The sequence below is a fragment of the Squalius cephalus genome (genome assembly GCF_949319135.1).
Source record: "Squalius cephalus genome assembly, chromosome: 2".
NCBI classification, from domain to species: domain Eukaryota; kingdom Metazoa; phylum Chordata; class Actinopteri; order Cypriniformes; family Leuciscidae; genus Squalius; species Squalius cephalus.
In genome coordinates, this window is record NC_137123.1 from 54,114,180 (window position 1) to 54,133,472 (window position 19,293).

A 19,293-nucleotide genomic window follows, 5' to 3' on the forward strand; every position below is an offset into this window, starting at 1 on the left:
CTTCCTCATGATCATTGATGCCCCACGAGGTGAGATCCTGCATGGTGCCCCAGACCGAGGGAGATTGACCGTCATCTTGAACTTCTTCCATTTTCTAATAATTGCACCAGTAGTTGTTGGCTTCTCACCAAGCTGCTTGCCTATTGTCCTGTAGCCCATCCCAGCCTTGTGCAGGTCTACAATTTTATCCCTACAATTTTAGCTCTCTGGTCTTGGCCATTGTGGAGAGGTTGGAGTCTGTTTGATTGAGTGTGTGGACAGGTGTCTTTTATACAGGTAACGAGTTCAAACAGGTGCAGTTAATACAGGTAATGAGTGGAGAACAGGAGGGCTTCTTAAAGAAAAACGAACAGGTCTGTGAGAGCCGGAATTCTTACTGGTTGGTAGGTGATCAAATCCTTATGTCATGCAATAAGATGCAAATTAATTATTTAAAAATTTCTGGATTTTTGTTTTAGATTCCGTCACTCACAGTTGAAGAGTACCTATGATAAAAATTACAGAACTCTACGTGCAGGAAAACCTGCACAATCGGCAGTGTATCAAATACTTGTTCTCCCCAATGTATATGTAGTTTGCATGTTGTATTCACTAATGTTCTCTGCATAATGTTTCATAGCACTGAAAAGACTGTGATTACAGGCATGTTTGATGTGTGTCAGTATGTGTGAGTGTGTGTGTCATGTTTCTGTACGATAACTCTAAGGGACTGTGAGACCGGTGATCAGAGGTAATCTTAGCTTCTGGCTACACTTTCACTGCTCTGTCAGCTTACAGCCCCCCACTGACTCGACCCTCTTTCTTTCTTCTTCCTTTGTTCTCTTTCTCGCTCTCTCTCTCTCGCCTGCTCGCTCACTGCCATTTTAGTCGTCCCAATTGAGCAGTGTGCCTCAGCTTCATCTATTTGTCTCTACAGGTATAATTTCTACTGTCATATTTCATCTTTTTGTATGAAGAGCCGTCAGTCACTTTCATAGTTCTATATTTTTACTCTCTCCCTGTCTTTTTCTCTCTGCGTGTGATGGGTGAATTAATCAGCAGTTGCTCTGGGCATACCCTGAGTTTGACTGGCAGTTCTGTCTGGTCAGCACTCAGAGGACCAGGCTATAACTAACACCTCGGGTCAATACACACTCACAGACACACAAACACACACACACACACACACACACACACACACACACACACACACACACACACACACACACACACACACACACACACACACACACACACACGTTTATAACATACTCTCACACACACACTTACAGGTACCAGTAACTAGCTGGTTTAAGGAACAGCCTGGGGTGCGATCAATACAGTTCACATACATGGGAAATTACAGGAGATCTCTGTTATACACACACATATACACACTTTGGTCCTGTGCCATGTTGACTTCAGCTCTCCCATAATATAGACTCAACTGTCTCTTTACCCTTGCATTACCTGGACAGTTTTTCTTTCTTGTTCTCTCTGTGGGGAACATGCTCTGATATGACACACCTCAGATGGTTGGATTTCAGTAGTTTTGATAATCCCACAGTCCTATTTAAATTGGCTGTATGTCAAGTTGTGCACATTGCAGGTAAGTAAGATTTATTTATTAAAACAAGAAAATAAAACTTTTATTCACCTAGGATGCATTATATTCTTTAAAAAGAATATTTAAGACATTTGTAATGTTACAGAATAATTCTATTTCAGGTAAATTCTGTTCTTTTGGTAAACATACTTTTCTGTTCACCAAAGTATAATGAAAAAATGTATCACGGGTTGCACAAAAATATATAGCAGCACAACTTGTTTCTTGAGCAAAAAAAAAAACTGAATTTTAGAATGATTTCTGAAATATTTCTGAAGGTCACTGAAAGAAAATTCAGCTTAAACATTTTACATTTTAACAATATTTCACACAATATTACTGTTACCTTGGTGAGCATAAGACATTAAAAAATTATTACAGACCGTTAGTGCAAATATATGGGTGTTTCTTTGAAACTTAACATGTGAAAATCTATTTTAAAAGATTGAAAGACTTTGAATAACTATTGAACAAATAACACTCATGAACAGAATATATTGATTGCACATCATTTCCAGTCAAGCTGTAATTTTGACAAATTACTATTAAAAGTGTTAACATATTATTTAATTATGTATTCTGGATACATAAAATGTAAACTATAAAATTAGCCTTAGCAAGACAATGCTTTATTTTGTATATTTATTCCAAAAATGTTTAAAATGGGATTTTCCTCCAGATAATTACATATATAATTTGTGATGTGGATGAAGTGTTCTTAATTGGTTATGAAAATGTGTGTGTTAGTGAACATTGTAAGTAATCTTGTTTTGGTTTAGTAGACTCAAAAGTATGTTTAAGAAAGTTTGTTATTTTAAAGTCTAGGGGGCCAAATACCAATATCCTGTCATGTATTTCAGAGCATTCAGTGAGAAATGTTGGGACATGATTTTATTCACCTGGAATTGTTTGCATCATGGCCTTAGAGTGGAGCCAGACCTGAATGTGAGTCTGCTAAAACAACGTCTAAATAGCCGTTTTGTCGATTGTTTAAGTGATAGCTTGCGGAAAAGAAAAGTTGTCATTTTAGAATAGCGATACTTGCCAGGAGGCACCAAATATACACAAACATGGGGTCATTTTACATTTTGCTTTTGATTTGACCACCAAGAGAGAGTTAACGACATCCATAGAGGTCTACAAACTCCTTAGAGGGCTCGATTCTCAAATGTCTGCTTCTGCTTAACAGTCACAGGCTGTTTCACATCTCTGAATGAGTCCTCATCTAAACTCCTCCCAGGGAACCACATGAGAGGAAGAAAGACACTCTGAACAAAGAGTAGAGAATTGTGGAAACCAGATAAACTGTTGAAAGAGACACGAAGAGACTGTGCAGAACAAACAGTGCAAGACAGAGAAATACCATTGGATAATGGAGAGGTAGAAACACTCCAGAATCAACTTCTTGTTGTTTTTTTAAGCAGAATTTGCGAAATAGGACACAAACGGAATGCTTGATGTCCCCCGGGCCTGGATTTATAAAAATCACAACAACGGGACAAAAATGGCGACCAGAATGCACACGAGGGACAGAATGTTCGAACTCAACCAAAACACACATTCATCTACATACACGCACACACTAGGGACGCCGTGTCTGAACACCATCTAACACACTCTCTTCCATAACATACTAATCATCCATTACTATGAAAATGAGAGGGAAGAGCGATTTGCATGAAGCCACAAAGTGAATTGAAGGATGGCTTGGAAATGAGACGGTGTGCCAGATGTAGTATATTTACATTTAAAGCATTTAGCTTGCCACTTAGCACACAAGCGTCGCCTGTCAAGACTCTTAACGCTGATGGATAACTGCTGCCATTTGACGCAGGACTTGCGTCAGATATGAATCTCCACGCTGATGCAGCGGAAGCTCTTGGAATGTTCAGGCCTGTGTAAAGTGACGTTTGTTTGGCACGGATTATCAACTAGCGTCCAAACGATTATATACATGTTCCTCAGCCTAAAGAGAGATGCCTTAAAGAGAGATGATTTCATAAACATCAATTGAGGTGCAAATTGAAACAGACGTTAGGTAATAAAGCATGGAGAAGCCACATTTTCACTGCTATCCAATTCATTATTTTGCTGCTAATCACACACCAAAAAAAACCTCTAATCAGCTACTGTAACTCTGGGCAAATAGTCCATTCACATTACAGCTGACACATTTCTTCTCTTCTTTCATGATCTGATATGACTCGCCTGGAATCTGGTTTTGGTAATCCCACATTTTTAGCAGTCCTATTTAAGATCTAATCTTGTGTAACTACAGTAAAAAAAATTATTCGCTTTTAAAACGGGTTTTATTATTGAACTGTTTTACTAAACTGTGAAAATTCATCCTGAAATATTATTTGTTATACTTTTAAAATGATGGCCGCATTAAAATTATAGCTCACACTTGCCTGTGTGTGTAATCGCACACATATATTATGTACCAAAATATTTTCTAAATTTATTTCATTTATTCTAAGAATGCATAATATATAAGTTTTCAGACAATCTTATTTATTTTTATTTTGCTTGATATTGGATATATATCTTCCAGTATTGGATATTTCATTATGTTTGCACATTTTACCTATTTACATTTCAATTGTTTGCTGTCATTTAATGCAAATAGTTAATCTTTAAAAACAAAAAAATTAAAAACATTATTTTTCATAAAAAAAATTTAGTACAAAACATTATAATATTGTGATGCCTTAATTCAGCATTTCAAGCAATTTATTTTGTGTATTTATTTTATTTTAAGGTGTTAATGTTTTTTTATTTGGGCACAGTGTAATTTTGGCCATAACATTGAAATAATTGTCGTAATCGATTATCATTTAATATTGGTTCATCCCTATAGTTGCATTCAGTGTTATTTTAGTAGTAGGGGAGAGCGGGGCACAACCCGCAACACATTTTTCACAACCCGCAACACAAATACAACACATTTTTGTACAGTTGCACTGAAAGTGACAGAAGTGCAAATGTTACAACTTAACCCATATGCAGGGTTAATTGTAACAGACAGAGGGGTTAGTTGTAACACTTGTGTGTAACACACATAATTCAGTACTATTTTATCTGTATAGTTTGATATTTGTGGTGCATCTGTATAGATAGATATCCATACATCCATCCCTCATCCAATCATCCTTCTATTATGGATCAATATCCATATATTTTTGCGTGAACTATCTCTTTAAGGCCTGTTCAAGTTTGATGCAACCAGTGTTGTTATTGTCAAGTATTCAATTATAAACTATTTATTTTTAATTAATTTATTGTTTTATAGCAACTTGAGGGTGAGTAGCCTAAATTATGACAGAATTTTCAGATTTGGTTGAACTATCCCTTTAAGTGTCTGCTAATATATTCTATTTATAGATTCATTAATGTGAGTCAAGTGTTTTCGATAAGATGGGTTGTTTGCGACGTGTGTAGTTTGGTCCAATGCCCTCTCCCTGACCTCTGCTACAATGGTTCTTTGTACTGTGTGTTAGATTGAGGATATTGTATAGCCACAAGAGCTGAGAGGTGTGTGTGACTGTTTATACGTTCCAGACAGCTTACTTTACAATTGTGAAGGGTTTCAGATAGAAGCAAAGGTGAATATATATGTGTGGTCTTTGCTGAATGACCAGTGGTTTAAAAAGGCCATTCATACAATCATGTTAAAGTGATGAGGTGATGAAATGGCTGGACTAATTGCCATTCTGAAGAGAAAAAACAGAGACAAGAAGCCCTTTCATGGGGCTAAAGAGTTATATTACTGCTTCTGACATTGTGCTTACACAAATCAATCTCTCTCTTTTGCTCACCCCCTCCCCCCCCCCCACCCACCCACTCACCCACCCACCCACTTTCTCACACCCCCCACACACATGCCGGTGGTAATTCTGCTTGACATTCTTAAGGCCATATGCTTTACATCACTGAGAGCCACTGGTTTTCATTGCTACAAGAACATTTGAAACCCATCAGTGAGACACTAACAAGGCATGCCATGTCTGTTTAGATTAAGATTGAAGTGACATGATTTAAGACCATCTTTCTTTCATAATTCTCAGTCTTATACTCAGAGACATTGATACTGGTCTAAGATCAGCCCATACTCAAACTACGCTGTCACATGCTGTTCATCAACCGCTGTCAGAAAAAAAAAAAAAAAAGAAACAAAAATCATGGATTACAATGCTTTAATACATGATCACAAGGATAAAATTTCCATATGATATTCCAAAAACCCAGTGGCATTCCGGGGGGCAGATAAGGACCACAGATCACATGGGAATTCCTGTCATGTTTCATTATAAGGACATGTGTGCTGTGGTTAGACCTTTTCTTTAATGAACACATACTCTATACTGATCTACTACAGGTTTTTTTTCCTTCAGGAAATTTTCTTTACATTCCAGATGGGCAACCTAGAAATGTACAGCTAAGTTCTGTTAGGATACTTGTAAAGCGCATGCAAATTGGAATTTACATAGTGCAAAATAAAGCAACACACGGCTCATTCATTCATTCATTCATTCAGCATTCAAATACAAACATGAACATCTAGTCTTCTTTTTTAATGACTGTTCAAATAGTTGTTTAGTAAGTGATCACCTAGCAACCACCTATAAACTGCATAACAACACTTAAACACCTTAGCAACTGCACACCTTAGCCCTACAGAGTTTTGCAGGAGCAAGCACAACTCACATTTTCTTCAGAAATTGTACATATGCCAATTTTACAGTACATAGAGGAGAGCAATAATTTTATGTAACTTTTAATGTAACATTAACACTGTCATTCATCAGTATGCGGTCTCCAAGGCTGCATTTATTTAATAAAAAATTCAGGATGCTTTTATAAACAGCATTTATTTGAAATAAAAATCGTTTGTAACAAATGACTTTACTGTCGCTTTAGCTTGGTTTAATGCATCTTAGTTTAATTACTGAGAACTATAATAGAATTATTATAATTATTTTTTATTAATTTTTTTATCAAAGAAATTCTTACCCAAACTGAAGTATAATTTGGATTTAGGTAGTATTGAATTCGGTTACTAGTACCGAAAATAATGACCATATGGGTTCCTTATAAAATGGGGGCTGTCATTTTTTAGGTGTTAATATAGTGTAATTATTAGGAAAATGATAATGTGATTAAAATGTGTGCGATTAATCATTCTCCCTGATCTGTGTAATATAATGTGTTAATATAGCATTAAGTGTTCATCAAGTTTTGTTTCAACACACACACACACACACACACACACACACACACACACACACACACACACACACACATATATATATATATATATATATATATATATATATATATATATTTTTTTTTATTTTTTTTTTTTTATTTTTTTTTTAGTGTGTTTGTGTTGCACATGACTTTCATTTCCATCCTGTCCTGTATCAGTTTTAGAAGATAATTATATTGGACACAAACACATGTAACTACTTTTGCTATTAGTGCTCAGCTATTCAGAAAACAATCCAGTGTTTCAGAAACTGAACTAATATAATCATTTCCAAAGCTCCGTGCTTGAATGAACACACTGTGAACTTAAACTCTTGTCCTGCACAAAGACACTCTGTGTTACTGTGTTTTTTTTCTTTCCCAGCATTCCATGCTTCATTGAATCAGTGTCTGTGTGTGTGTATGTGTGTGTGTGTGTGTGTGTGTGTGTGTGTGTGTGTGTGTGTGTGTGTGTGTGTGTGTGTGTGTGTGTGTGTGTGTGTGTGTGTTTGTGTTTTAGAGTGGACTGTGGATCCCCTGTCCTGAAGGAGACAGCCTGTAATTAGTTTAATGGTTTTAATGGGGAGCTCATTGGCTATAATCAAAGTTAAACTGTTTGCACATTTTTAGCTTAAACTCTGCTCTGTAATCTGCTGACCTGGAGAATGCTTCACAGGTCATTGAGTTGTGCACATTTTTCTTTTTTCTTTTCTTTCAGATTTGACTCTATACCGCATTTCCTTAATCAATCAGAGACAAGTTCACCATTAGGGATGCTCCGGTATTAGAATTCTGGCTGATACAACAAAAAAAAAAAATCATTTTAATTTAATGACTGATAATAAATGGCCTACAGTATTCAATTCTGTACAATTTTATCTTTAACGTATGCAAATTCATAGTCATTTTAAAAAAGTACAATACATTGTCAAAATATTTTGTATTAATGTGCACTGTAAAAAAAAAATCTTAAAAAAAACGGTCAATGACTGTCAGCTACGGCTGTCAAACAAAAACTGTAAAAATAAAGTAAAATATCCTAATTTAAATAAGTGCAAAATACTTTTACAGAAATCTTCATTAATCTTTTTTTAACAGAAACACAGTTATTTCACAATTATTCTCTGAATTTTTCACTGAAAAACATGCAGTTAACTACATTTGCTGTGACTATACGTCACTGCATCAGCAACTACACAGTTACTGTCAGTTAAATAAAGCAACATGCAGCATATCATCAGTGTTCTCCTGCTCATCCTGGACTGAAGCTCAGGCTCTACTCTTCAATACAATGGTGACACACAAAACACACCATACAGAAACACTTTAAACCCCAACAGAACATTAAACACTACCAGATCTCTCAGGATCTCAGCATCTTCACTTATTACAATCCAGACTTTATTTCTTTCATACTAACATTCTTATTGAGAATTAACAGAGGTTTAGAAGTTGATGTTTTATTGAAAAGAATAAAGTTTGATGTCACCATGATGGAGATCAGTGTTTGCTTTAGTTGGGCTCTTGACCTTTTAGTTTTTTACATGAGTATTTCTGGTTGCTTTAATTGTGTGTTTTTGATGCATATTTAGGAATCCAAGAGAAATTCAGATCAGATGATGTTGGTCACTTTTTAATGATAATGGTCATCATATAGTGTCCTGCTTCATTGATACCACCTGTTAAATATTAGTTGTTAATTTTGCATGATAAAACTGCTATAGAAGATCCTGCAGTGCTGTGATACTCAGATTTTATGAAGTCATTATACATAAAATGTTTTGACGGGATCATATATATATAGACTCACTCAGACATCAAGAATCAGCGTATGAATCGCAACAATGGTGACAATGAAAAAAAATCTGAACTACTATAAAGTCACAAAAAGGCTTTGTTGGTTGTCACCATTGTTGAGATTCATATGTTGATTCTTGATGTCTCTATACTACTAAAAAAAAATGAACCAGCTCAAAACTTTTTCTGTATAATCAACACAGTCTATATATTTTTTTTATTTCAGATTGTTATAATACTAATGCCACAATATTTCAAGGGTCATGTGAAAAAATATGACATTAATTATAGACTTTGTATAAAGCTAAATTCCATCTATATATTATGTCATATCATATCCAACCTGGTCTCATGGATGGCTATAACATCATCAATGAATGACCAAGATCATCTGATATTTTCTCCAGCATTTATTGCTATAACAAATGTGAAACAAATACAGAGTTAAAGCAACCAGAGAAAACTAAAGTTAAATACTCACTGGTCATGAGCCCAACTAAAGCAGACACTGATCTCAATCATGGTGACATCAAATTTATTTTAAAGTTTTTTTTTACACTATATTTAAATTAGCATATTTTACTTTAATTTTATGTTTTTTGTTTGGCAGCCACAGCTGCCAGTCATTTGACCCTTTTTTTTAATGATTTTTTTCCAATGAAGGTATATGATCATAATAATCCAGGAAATACCTGTGAAATAACAGTGTTTTTTCGGTTTATTTAAATTAGCACATTTTACTTTAATTTTAGGGTTTTTGTTTGGCAGCCGTAACTGCCAGTCATTTGACCCTTTTTTTTACGATTTTTTTTTATTTTTTACAATGAAATTATATGATTGTGATTATTCTGGAAATACCTGTAAAATATCAGTGTTTTTCAGTTTATTTAAATTAGAATGTTTTATAGTTTTTTTTTTTTTATTTGGGGGGGGGGGGGGGGGGGGGTGGGGGTGGTGCTGACAGTCATTTGACCATTTTATCATTTAACTGTTTTGTTACTGTTTAATTACAGATTATATTTGTAATTTTACATACATTTTTATGTAATCTAAGAAAGCAGAAAAAATACTGTATGAAAAATACAATCAATTTTCCTCATAAAAAAGGTGAATTACTGGAATTTGTCATTAATGTCACAATACCTAAAATAACAGCTGAGTTTTTATTTTACAGATATTATTTGTAATTTTACAGTGTTTTGAGTACAATTTAAAATTAAAGAAAATGATTGTCAAAAAATCACAGTTATGTTCTGTAAAATTAGGATTTTTTTTACAGTGTGTTTAAAGAGAGGTATAGAGTGTTAGATCTAAATGTACTAAATGTACTGTAACTACATGTAATTATAGAAATGAGCAGTTAAAGGTCCCAATATACTGCAAGTGAAATCGAAGAGTGAACTGGTGTGACGTCATTTCAACAAAATTATGCCAAAAAGAAGTTCATTTGGAGTTTGTTTCTGGAGTTTGAAACAGCTTGCCTAAGTAAGGAAACACCTTCGAACTACCATTGGTCTGTGGCGATTGCGTAATAGGTTGGTGCGTTCTGAGACTCCGTCTTATGTGGAATTCTTCACTGGTTAATTTCTTCTGTTCAGTCTGTCAAGGTCAGACACAAGTAAAATCATGAAAATTGAATGTATAGTAGAAACTGAAGTTGTAATTCCAAGTTAAAGTGACATTGAATTTTTTATGACATGGATCTAATAAACGTGGGCACGACATGTATGTAGACTGTACGATGATGAAACCTATTGAATTGTTGGCTACGACTAGCCTGGGTTTCCCCATGCTGCCTTGCCCGCAGCGCGATTTTATTCACGCTGCTAGGTTTACCAGATTTTCCCCTCAAAAAGGGAACCAATCACAGAACGGGGAGGGAGCAGCAAGACGATGGCGACGTCTATGCGACACACCGAAGCAGTTTGTTTATATCTATGGATCCAACATGACATCAGACGCGGAGTTACCTTTCGATGCAGCCTTAGATAGTGTTCTAAGTAGTTTAGAACGCAAGTTTATTTTGTCTTCTTCCTCGTCGAATTTCTGTCGCTCTACATACGTCATCTGGTATAATTGAAATGATTGGCTATGAACTACGTACAGGCGCATTTGATAGACATTCATAGCGCCCAATAAACGGCTCTGGGCATTCGTAAACCACGCCTCAAATACGAGAAAATGAACATGTGGTTCCCAGACCACGTCTCAATGAGACGAGGTCTGACGTTAGCCAGGCTAGGCTACGACACAAGTTAGTAAACAAATAGAGCAAGAGGAATCACACTTTGACAACTGTGGTTTTTATGTGTGCTGAAAAATAGAGGAGGAAGCGAAAGATGAGAATATGGACGCGGTCATGGCTAGGGAAAAGAGGCCAACTTGGCATGCCAATTTTGCAATTTTGAAAGTAGAGCTTGAGGTAAGTAGTTTTAAGTTTTAGTGCCATGTCGTGTTGACCAAAATGCCATTTCATGTTGCATTTTTATTGGCAAGTCAGTAGACGCATAGCAGCAAACACTGTAAGATGATCATGTTCAATTTCTGACATGGCTATCTTCAGTGGCCATCGTTGAACCTCTCTCACAGTGAGGCATAGGACCACCATTTAGGTACCCTGGTAATCCAGAGTTCATCGTGAGAGCACAAGTTGAATTTGCTCAGCGAGTTACTCTGGTGTCGAGTAATAATGCTCATTAAATATGCCCCTCGATCTGAGCAGCACCAATCACATCGGGTTATCTGATATAGGCGGGCCAGAGGCGAGCTAAATAGATGACGACAGCGCTGTGACGTCGAAGTCATTTGTAAACATTGCAAGATGGCTATGGATGAATACCAGTTGTTTGAAACGGCTTTGGCCGCTACAATAAATGAGTTAGACTTGGCTTTTTATCTAAAACAGGAACAGAAGACGCCGCTCGAATCGTTCCTTTGCAAGAAGGACGTTTTTGCTGTTTTGCCGACCGGATACGGTAAGAGTCTAATCTACCAGTTAGCTCCGCTGGTAGCTAAGCGTATGGGGTTTATTGTTGTGATTGGTCGTAGTGTTATCCAGTTGCGTGCTGTGAGATTTCAAATGCATGCTTGGTGCCGCCCCTCGAGCTGGGCGATTTTCATTAGTCGACGCCAGACCATTAATCTTTTAGATTTAGGTCTGGATTTCCAGGCTACCATTTAGGATCCACGACCTCAGAAATTGCCACAATTGGTCATCTTTCATCTGGGACAGCCCAAAAACACACAATGTGTAATGGGCATAAGTGAAGAACAAAAATAACTTAGCCTTAAAATTGTAAAGATCCAGTATCAATCATTATATATCCAATTTTGATTCTAATTCTCTAAACTCTAAAATTGACCTATAATCGATATAGTACCAATATATTGTAGAGTTGATGCAGCCACCACTGCAAGCAAACATTATCAAATCATATCGGGCACAGATCTTGTGGGCGTGTTTGTGTCGTTGCCTGATTTGCGTAATTCCTTTAGTGAACCGGGTGCTGAAATAACACCAACAAAGTGCACTTTCATTTAGCATCATTCGTAACCCCCCACAAACCCCCCACCCCGACATTGCTGCTATAATCTTTTTTTTTTTTTTGGTTTGTTTTTTGTAAACTTGTAAGTGATTTTCTTTATTATCAAATTCAAAAAACAGTCTCTATTGATGTTTCCCTTAGATGCAGTTGAAGCCGTGAAGATCTGTTGCTCTCAGCGGGCGACATTTCACTCTCTCCTTTCATCATACATCATCATTAGTTGAGCTTAAATTACTGGGATAATGAACCATCTAAGCAACATCTAATCTTTTTGGTGTCAGTAATAAAGATATACATTCCTCATATTAATTTCTGAGGTGGTTGTTCCAGTAAATGACCTATGATGAGGGTAAACATTAAGCACCGCAGTTTGTTATCTCTGTTATACATGCTGCAATTCACCAGATGTTCCCTTTTTGGCTGTGATATATCATGTATGTGTCATGCGTCATACATGCACACATTTTGTACATGTTGCAATTGATTTAAGCAGCTGGTTTTTATTATTCTTATTTAGCATATTCCTCTTTAGCTAAGCACTTCAAACAGGCTATTATACAAAAGATAATTCTGTTATATTCAACTCAACGCTGGCTGTTTATGGATTTGTCAGTTCTCAACTCAATTCATCTCCTCTCTCTCCCTCTTTTCTCTCTGGGTTTGCTATCCTATCGATCTTCATGTTTCCTTGTTGTAGCTCAATCAGTGGAAAAGGCATTAGGTGCGCTCAGGCTTTCAGATGCTCTTTGATTGTCACCAAGTGGCTTTTTCATCATAAAAACATCTCAAATTATAGACTGGGTAATGAGCCAACGCACACGCACATACATATACACACAGCCATCAACTGTTGGCCTGATTCCACTTAAGCAATCTTGCTTCCTTTGAGCTCATTTCAATAATAAAGTGTGTTTGAATGAGAGATGCTTTTTGCTTGCCAGGCTTCAAGAGGATGAAAGCTACTATGAGAGCTTTCGACAGAAGCTCACCTTCCACAGCATCTTTACTCCACATAAACATAAGATCACTACACTACGGCTTATTTGCTCTGATATCAGCCCCTGTTTGTAAAACCTTAAGTATTCAACTGGTAATGACCTTCATGCAATACATTCTTGTATTAAAGATCTGTTGGCTATTTTACTCTACAGAAATTAGGCAGCAATGCTGCTAAGAAATTATAAAAGCCATCAATTTAAGTAAATGCACTATTTAACTATTTCTCAGTAACAACGTAACATTGATATATAGCCTATATACAGTTTATACCCTAGTAAAACAACCTATACCAAAATCTATTCAAAATACATTTATTTCATACTAAGTATACGTCAAATCAATTAACATATTTATTGACATACTTACTGATATAAAATTATAATTCAACTTTATTTGGAGTATTTCTTTATTGCACAATGCACATTTCTTAAAATTACGCCTAAACAGGTTTTAATATCACTATTAATAAGGATTGTATGATCTCTGTATAATTTCAGTCTTTAAATACATTATATTTAAAGCGTACCTAAAGCATACCTAATCTTTTGGTTCAGAAAGTGTAATGAAAATTTCCATTATATGTCCCCTTTTGAACCTGAAGAGTAAGTCTAAACACTCTTGCCTGGTTCTCTACTACATTACATTTATATCTATGACGCTGATGCGTTATGCCACAATATCTTTTCTGTTCATAGCTCAGGAGAGGTCATGTAAGTCTGTGAGAGCGCCATGACAAGATTGGAAAGATTTCATTCACACTGTGGGCGCTTCCTCTGGCCAGTGCCTTTATGCCCTCAAACGAGGCACTTAACCCCTGTTTGCCACGGGACCGTGCTGTGTCTTCCCCGTTATCCTCTAATCAACCATCTCTGATAAAAGACAGAGTAATACAGGAAGTGACCGAAAGGCATCTGTGCAGAGGATTCTGGGAACGAATGAACTAAATACTCCCTCAAACTTTACCTTAAACACCACAGAGAGGGGGAAAACAGCTAAGCGCAAAATGCTAACCTTAACACCTAACTAAGAAAAATAGTCCTTTCGGTGTGTAATTAGATTGGAACAAAGCCAGCAGGAAGGAAGACCCCTGCCAACGTTGGCTGTGAGAATTATGACTCTAAACCTCGCTCTACTTAACACCGCCCTGAGCATTTGCTCACATATGCCACAGGCAGCCCCCTGTACACCCTTATTCCCCATTTAACCACTGTATGAACCCATCAGAGACACTGTCAGAACAGAACTGTAGTGATTTGTGGTCTTACATATTAATATTAATATTCAGTATTAATATTAATATTGAGTTTTTGGTCACACGTCACCCAAGGTGAGTGTGAGAGTGTCAGATGACTCCTTTCCTTTGTTACGGGGCACCAGCCAAGCAATTTACCCTTGGCAGTAAAGAACAATCATGGGAGATTGTTGGCTGAATTAGAATTATATAAATTGGAGAAAGTTCGTCATCTGACCAATCTGAAAGATTTGTGTGATATTGTTAACTTGTAAAGCCTCTTACTGTATTATCAACACAAGGAAGACACAATTATAATAAAAGGATTTTATTAACAAAAGGATAGACAAGAGTAACTAACAACTACTGAATGGATAACGTGTAAATATATTGATAAATGCAAGTGAATGAGTTGGATGTTACAAGTTATCTTATGGAAGGATAACTGTAGTTCCTCTGAAAGTAATAAGGTAAACCTTATTCTGAATTCAACAAATAAATTGAGATATTATTTGTTAACTGACATCAGCTATGCAAAATCTAATGCAAATTAGATACTCATATACTGACAATTTGCACCTCTGCAAGTCTCTGGAAAGAGGTTTACGAGCGGCAACGTCTTCCACTTGCTGAGCTTGGCCGCATTGCAGTGGGAAGAAAGAAGTTGGAATCCATTTCACAGCCTTGAACACAAAGTACTTGTGAACGTTGAACTCCTGGAGCATAGAGAAGGTCCTTATTCTGGAACACACAGAGCCTTGAAGTTGAAGGTTCTAGTGTCTGTGCAGATGAACCTTGTAATCTGGAACACGCAGATGAAGGATCACTGAAGAGAAGATTCTGAAGTCCGTACAGAAGATCCGGACAATCTGGAACACGCAGATCTGGAAGATCTCTGATGAGATTCTGAAGTTAGTGCAGAAGATCTTGAAAATGGGGGGCGTTGAGCTTATGGTCGTTGATCCGGTTGCTATTTCCAAACTCCCCAAATTCACTTCTTGCAGAACTTCTTTGTTTCTCTCTTTCAAGAGGGAGAGAGAACTGGAACTCTGAAACCTTGAACTGGAACTCAGAACTGGAACCTTGAGCTGGCACTCAGAACTCAGAACTGGAACAACTCTTTGTCTCAGAGAGAACCTTTAAATCTCTCCTGAGGAGGAAGGAATTGCAAATTGGCACCTTTCAGATCCAGTGTTTTAATTGGCTGATGCTGTCAGAGGTGGCCAGTGTATAGCTTCTCTTTTGCATGAGGTTCATTTACATAGCTTAAAGTTCATGTTTAGAACAATGTCCTTAAGGTTTTTCCTATGCATAATTCACTTTCCAAACCAATTAAGACTAACCTAGGCATCATGCTGAAAGTCCAAACATCATTGGGTTATGTTGACCTTTTACCTATGAATTCATGTATACCTTAATAGATAAGTTTGTATATGTATGCATGTACACAAACAGCACTCATTAAGTATATGCAGCCCGTTCTCATCCCAAGGCGTCATATACTGACGCTTTTGACATTTCGTCTACATCGAACGCACATGGCACCCTTTAGTGTCAATATGAGACGCAGATAGATATGGGCCAGAAGGCGCCTCCTAGCGGTCTAACCCTAACCCTACACCAGACCTAAACCTACCCATAACCAAACAAAGCTCTGTACGTGTCATATTGACGCTAAAGGGTGCCATGTGCGTTCGATGTAGACGAAATGTCAAAAGCGTCAGTATATGACGCCCTAGGATGAGAATGCGTTGGTATATTATACAGTTCTGTTAATAGAAATTGAGAAGATTTTGTCCATTGCGTGTCCATTGTGTTTAGAAAACTTCAAGCCTTCAAACTTTTGGCTTCAAGCCACATGGCAAAACCGGTTTGGTGAGTCTGAGAGTCTGTGGTCATTCACACCTTGGTCTCAGGACTGAGGGACTGGGTGAACAATGGGCAAATGGTGATGGGATCAGTCTGTGATCATTGGCATGCTAATGTCATCATTCTTCCCCTCCACAAATGGTACCAAGCAACTGTCTTTGCAGGCTTATCTCCTAGCCCACCTAGTTCCTTGTCTGTGGAACTTCTTTTGCAGGTGTGAGTTTTAGAGTCCTGTCCTTTTCATCAAGGCTGAAGAAATCATCATCACGTTGTGATGAGGGGAGTCTGCCCTCGTGTTTGCCTGCTGATCACTACAGAACTTACTAAATACGAGGGAAGATTTGGTACATTATGTTCCATGTCAACTTCAACACTGAATAACCGACTGTAAAACCAATCGAACTCTTTGTACATGCCGGTGCTTGACAGCAATGATTTCTGGAGACAGTGATCCTAAGCATTTTTGAGTGGAATACTTGATGATGAGGGTTTAGTAACAGCCCAGTTTAGCCCAGGGTGAGTTTAGCATCATGATGCATATTTTGTGTCGAAGGCAATCATAGAATGCATTGTCACAAGCTCAGTAAAAAATTACATTGTTCAAAATCGCATACTCTTTTTTTAAAAGTACTTACTTTTCACTTAATACATCCGTCATGTTAGTATTGTGCCCTACAGGGTCAGTTGTTTCGCTTCACTGCCATTCACTACTTCTCACCCATGGCTTCATGGGATAGTGGAGTGTCCATTGGATGTAAAGTCCTTCAGAATATTGCCGGAAGTAGTATTCACCCCTACTCTAGGTCATTCTGATACCTTTTGCCTGCTGTTTTATTAATATTTTGAATTCAGGCATACTGTTCTTTTCACATACTGTTTTTCACCTACTATATACAGTATTAGGGACATGTGCATATTCAGATGAAGCCAACAAGTCCAAGATGTTTGGCGTGGCAAGAAAAACGTTGAGTGTTTTAACCATTATTTTTGTGTTTCTATTTTTATGCTTATTGGGGTTGTTAGCTTAGCAACATGCTAATGTCAAACTCTTGCGCTTCATGTAAGCAGTGTTCAGTTTGAGTTGCTGTAGTAGAGCTTTTCAGTTCAGTCACTTTTGCTGTTCTTTTTTTTAGTCAAGATGTTGCCCTAAAAGTCAGCTGCCTAGGCTGTAGGTTTTGGACCAGAGCTAATGTTGTTTTTCTTTCGCTGATCAGCACTCAGCACTGGAATGAAGATGGTAATTGAAGCAATCAAGAGGAGGAAATAAATCAAGCTCTTATTGACAAAAAGTATCACACCACAATGCACCATATTAAAATCAAAACACTACATGTATTAAATATTTTTAAATGCAATTTAAAACCATTTTGCTATTGCCTACGAGAGACAAAATCTCCAAAAAAATCGGTGTCTCCTAAACTCCAATTAGATTACATGAAGAGTAAATGAAGACTTTTTGTGTAAATCTTCTGCTTCTTCTGAGCCTATTTCCCCTGTAGAATTTCAGTGGAGATCTCAATAATGTCACTCACTGTTCAGATTTGCCTGAATAACATTTGTTTTCTAAATTACGAGTTACAATTCTTAACAGAGATTTTCTGCGATTGATTTAGAAAGGATTGAGATTTCTCTAATTTTTACTAAGATCATAATGTCAGTTGTCTGGTTGTGGGCGTTACAGAAGGTCATGGGTTCTGTTCTGTGCTCTGTGCATCACATTGAAATAAATTACTCTTATCAGATCTGATCATTCTAACATTATGTGGTAATTAAAGGAAGTTTATTTATATAGGCTCATTCCTGACACAGTTACTAGGGTGTTCTCTCTGAACAGTCCATGATCAGATTCTGTTTATTGATTTAACTATTATTTTACGCCTAAAGCTGGCAAATGGTCTAAATCTATTTGGGCAATGCAGGCTATTTAAAATGACACAAATTTACCTGTCTGCAGTCTGAAAAGTCATAGATTTCAATATGTTAATAATTTAAGCTATGCCACGTTGATCTATATTTCTGTATCCTTATTGTATCTGAACAAGTGTCTCATTTGTCTCCCAAGGAATTTTAATATAAATGTCTAGGACCAAATTGATACTTGATAGCAAAACATACAGTGTGATGCCTGAGCTCTCAAAGCGCAACATCTGAGCAATAACTTTTCCCTCAGAGAGGGCCCACGTGGGGGATGATCTGATGTCAGTGCGCTTGGAGACAGATAGATTGACGTTAATAAGTGATGAAGACCCTATGTGACACACACACACACACACATACATATAAGGGGTTGATGCTGACCAATGCTTGTGTCCCAGTCCTTCATTCGCCCTGTCTCTGAGCAGTCTGATGCATCGCACACGTACGGCTGACTCACAGGTCATTGCTAAGAGGCCGTTTGTGTGCACCCCTCATCTAGACCAGGACTTCATTTTCCATTGAAATCATAGGAAGAGAGCTCAGACCTCTCCTGTGCAAGTCTCACGAGGCCAAATTACCAGTTAAACACGCTCCTAACTGACTTTATCAATGATTCTGGATCTGAAATGCCTTGAGGCACAGTATTCCGTTTGTAACTGATGAGTTTGGTAGTAAATCTATATGGGTACATAGCCAGCCGTCTCGGAGGATGTGCTGATGTTTGCATGAGAGAAAAGGCTCGCCATCTGCTTCCATCTCAAGTGATTTCTCTTATGGGTCCGCGTGAAAATGAAATCCGACATTCACGAAGTACCAGTGTGCTTGTAAAAAGTGAGCCATTAAAGTTTTCAATTTTGGCCACACCCTCTTTTCTCATATCTCTGAATAGTAAATTGACAGCTCTCCATCTGCTCCACTCATTTTCTGACTTTTATTGGTAGAGTAAAAGTGTTCCATGTGTTCATGAAATGCCAACCTTGTATCATTACATATTATAGGGGTTGTATAGCCTGGTGGTTAAAGGTAATTTTATTCCATTTAAACTACAGTTTGGCACTTAAAGAACTGATTAAGATGAAATCTGCAGTCATATCAGTGACCTA

The 19,293-nt window shown here is 37.2% G+C and overlaps 1 pseudogene across 1 annotated transcript in view; it reads right to left on the bottom strand.

Annotated features, from left to right (window-relative positions):
* Positions 1-2,733: 2,733 nt before the first annotated feature.
* The window catches only part of LOC307149455, a 426,481-nt pseudogene continuing 409,921 nt past the window's right edge, over positions 2,734-19,293 (bottom strand). Inside the window, exons 8-9 of the transcript in view lie at positions 7,197-7,358; positions 2,734-2,853 (exon numbers count right to left, since the gene is read on the bottom strand). The product of the transcript in view is annotated as an uncharacterized misc_RNA (transcript). The remainder of the gene's footprint in view (positions 2,854-7,196; positions 7,359-19,293) is intronic.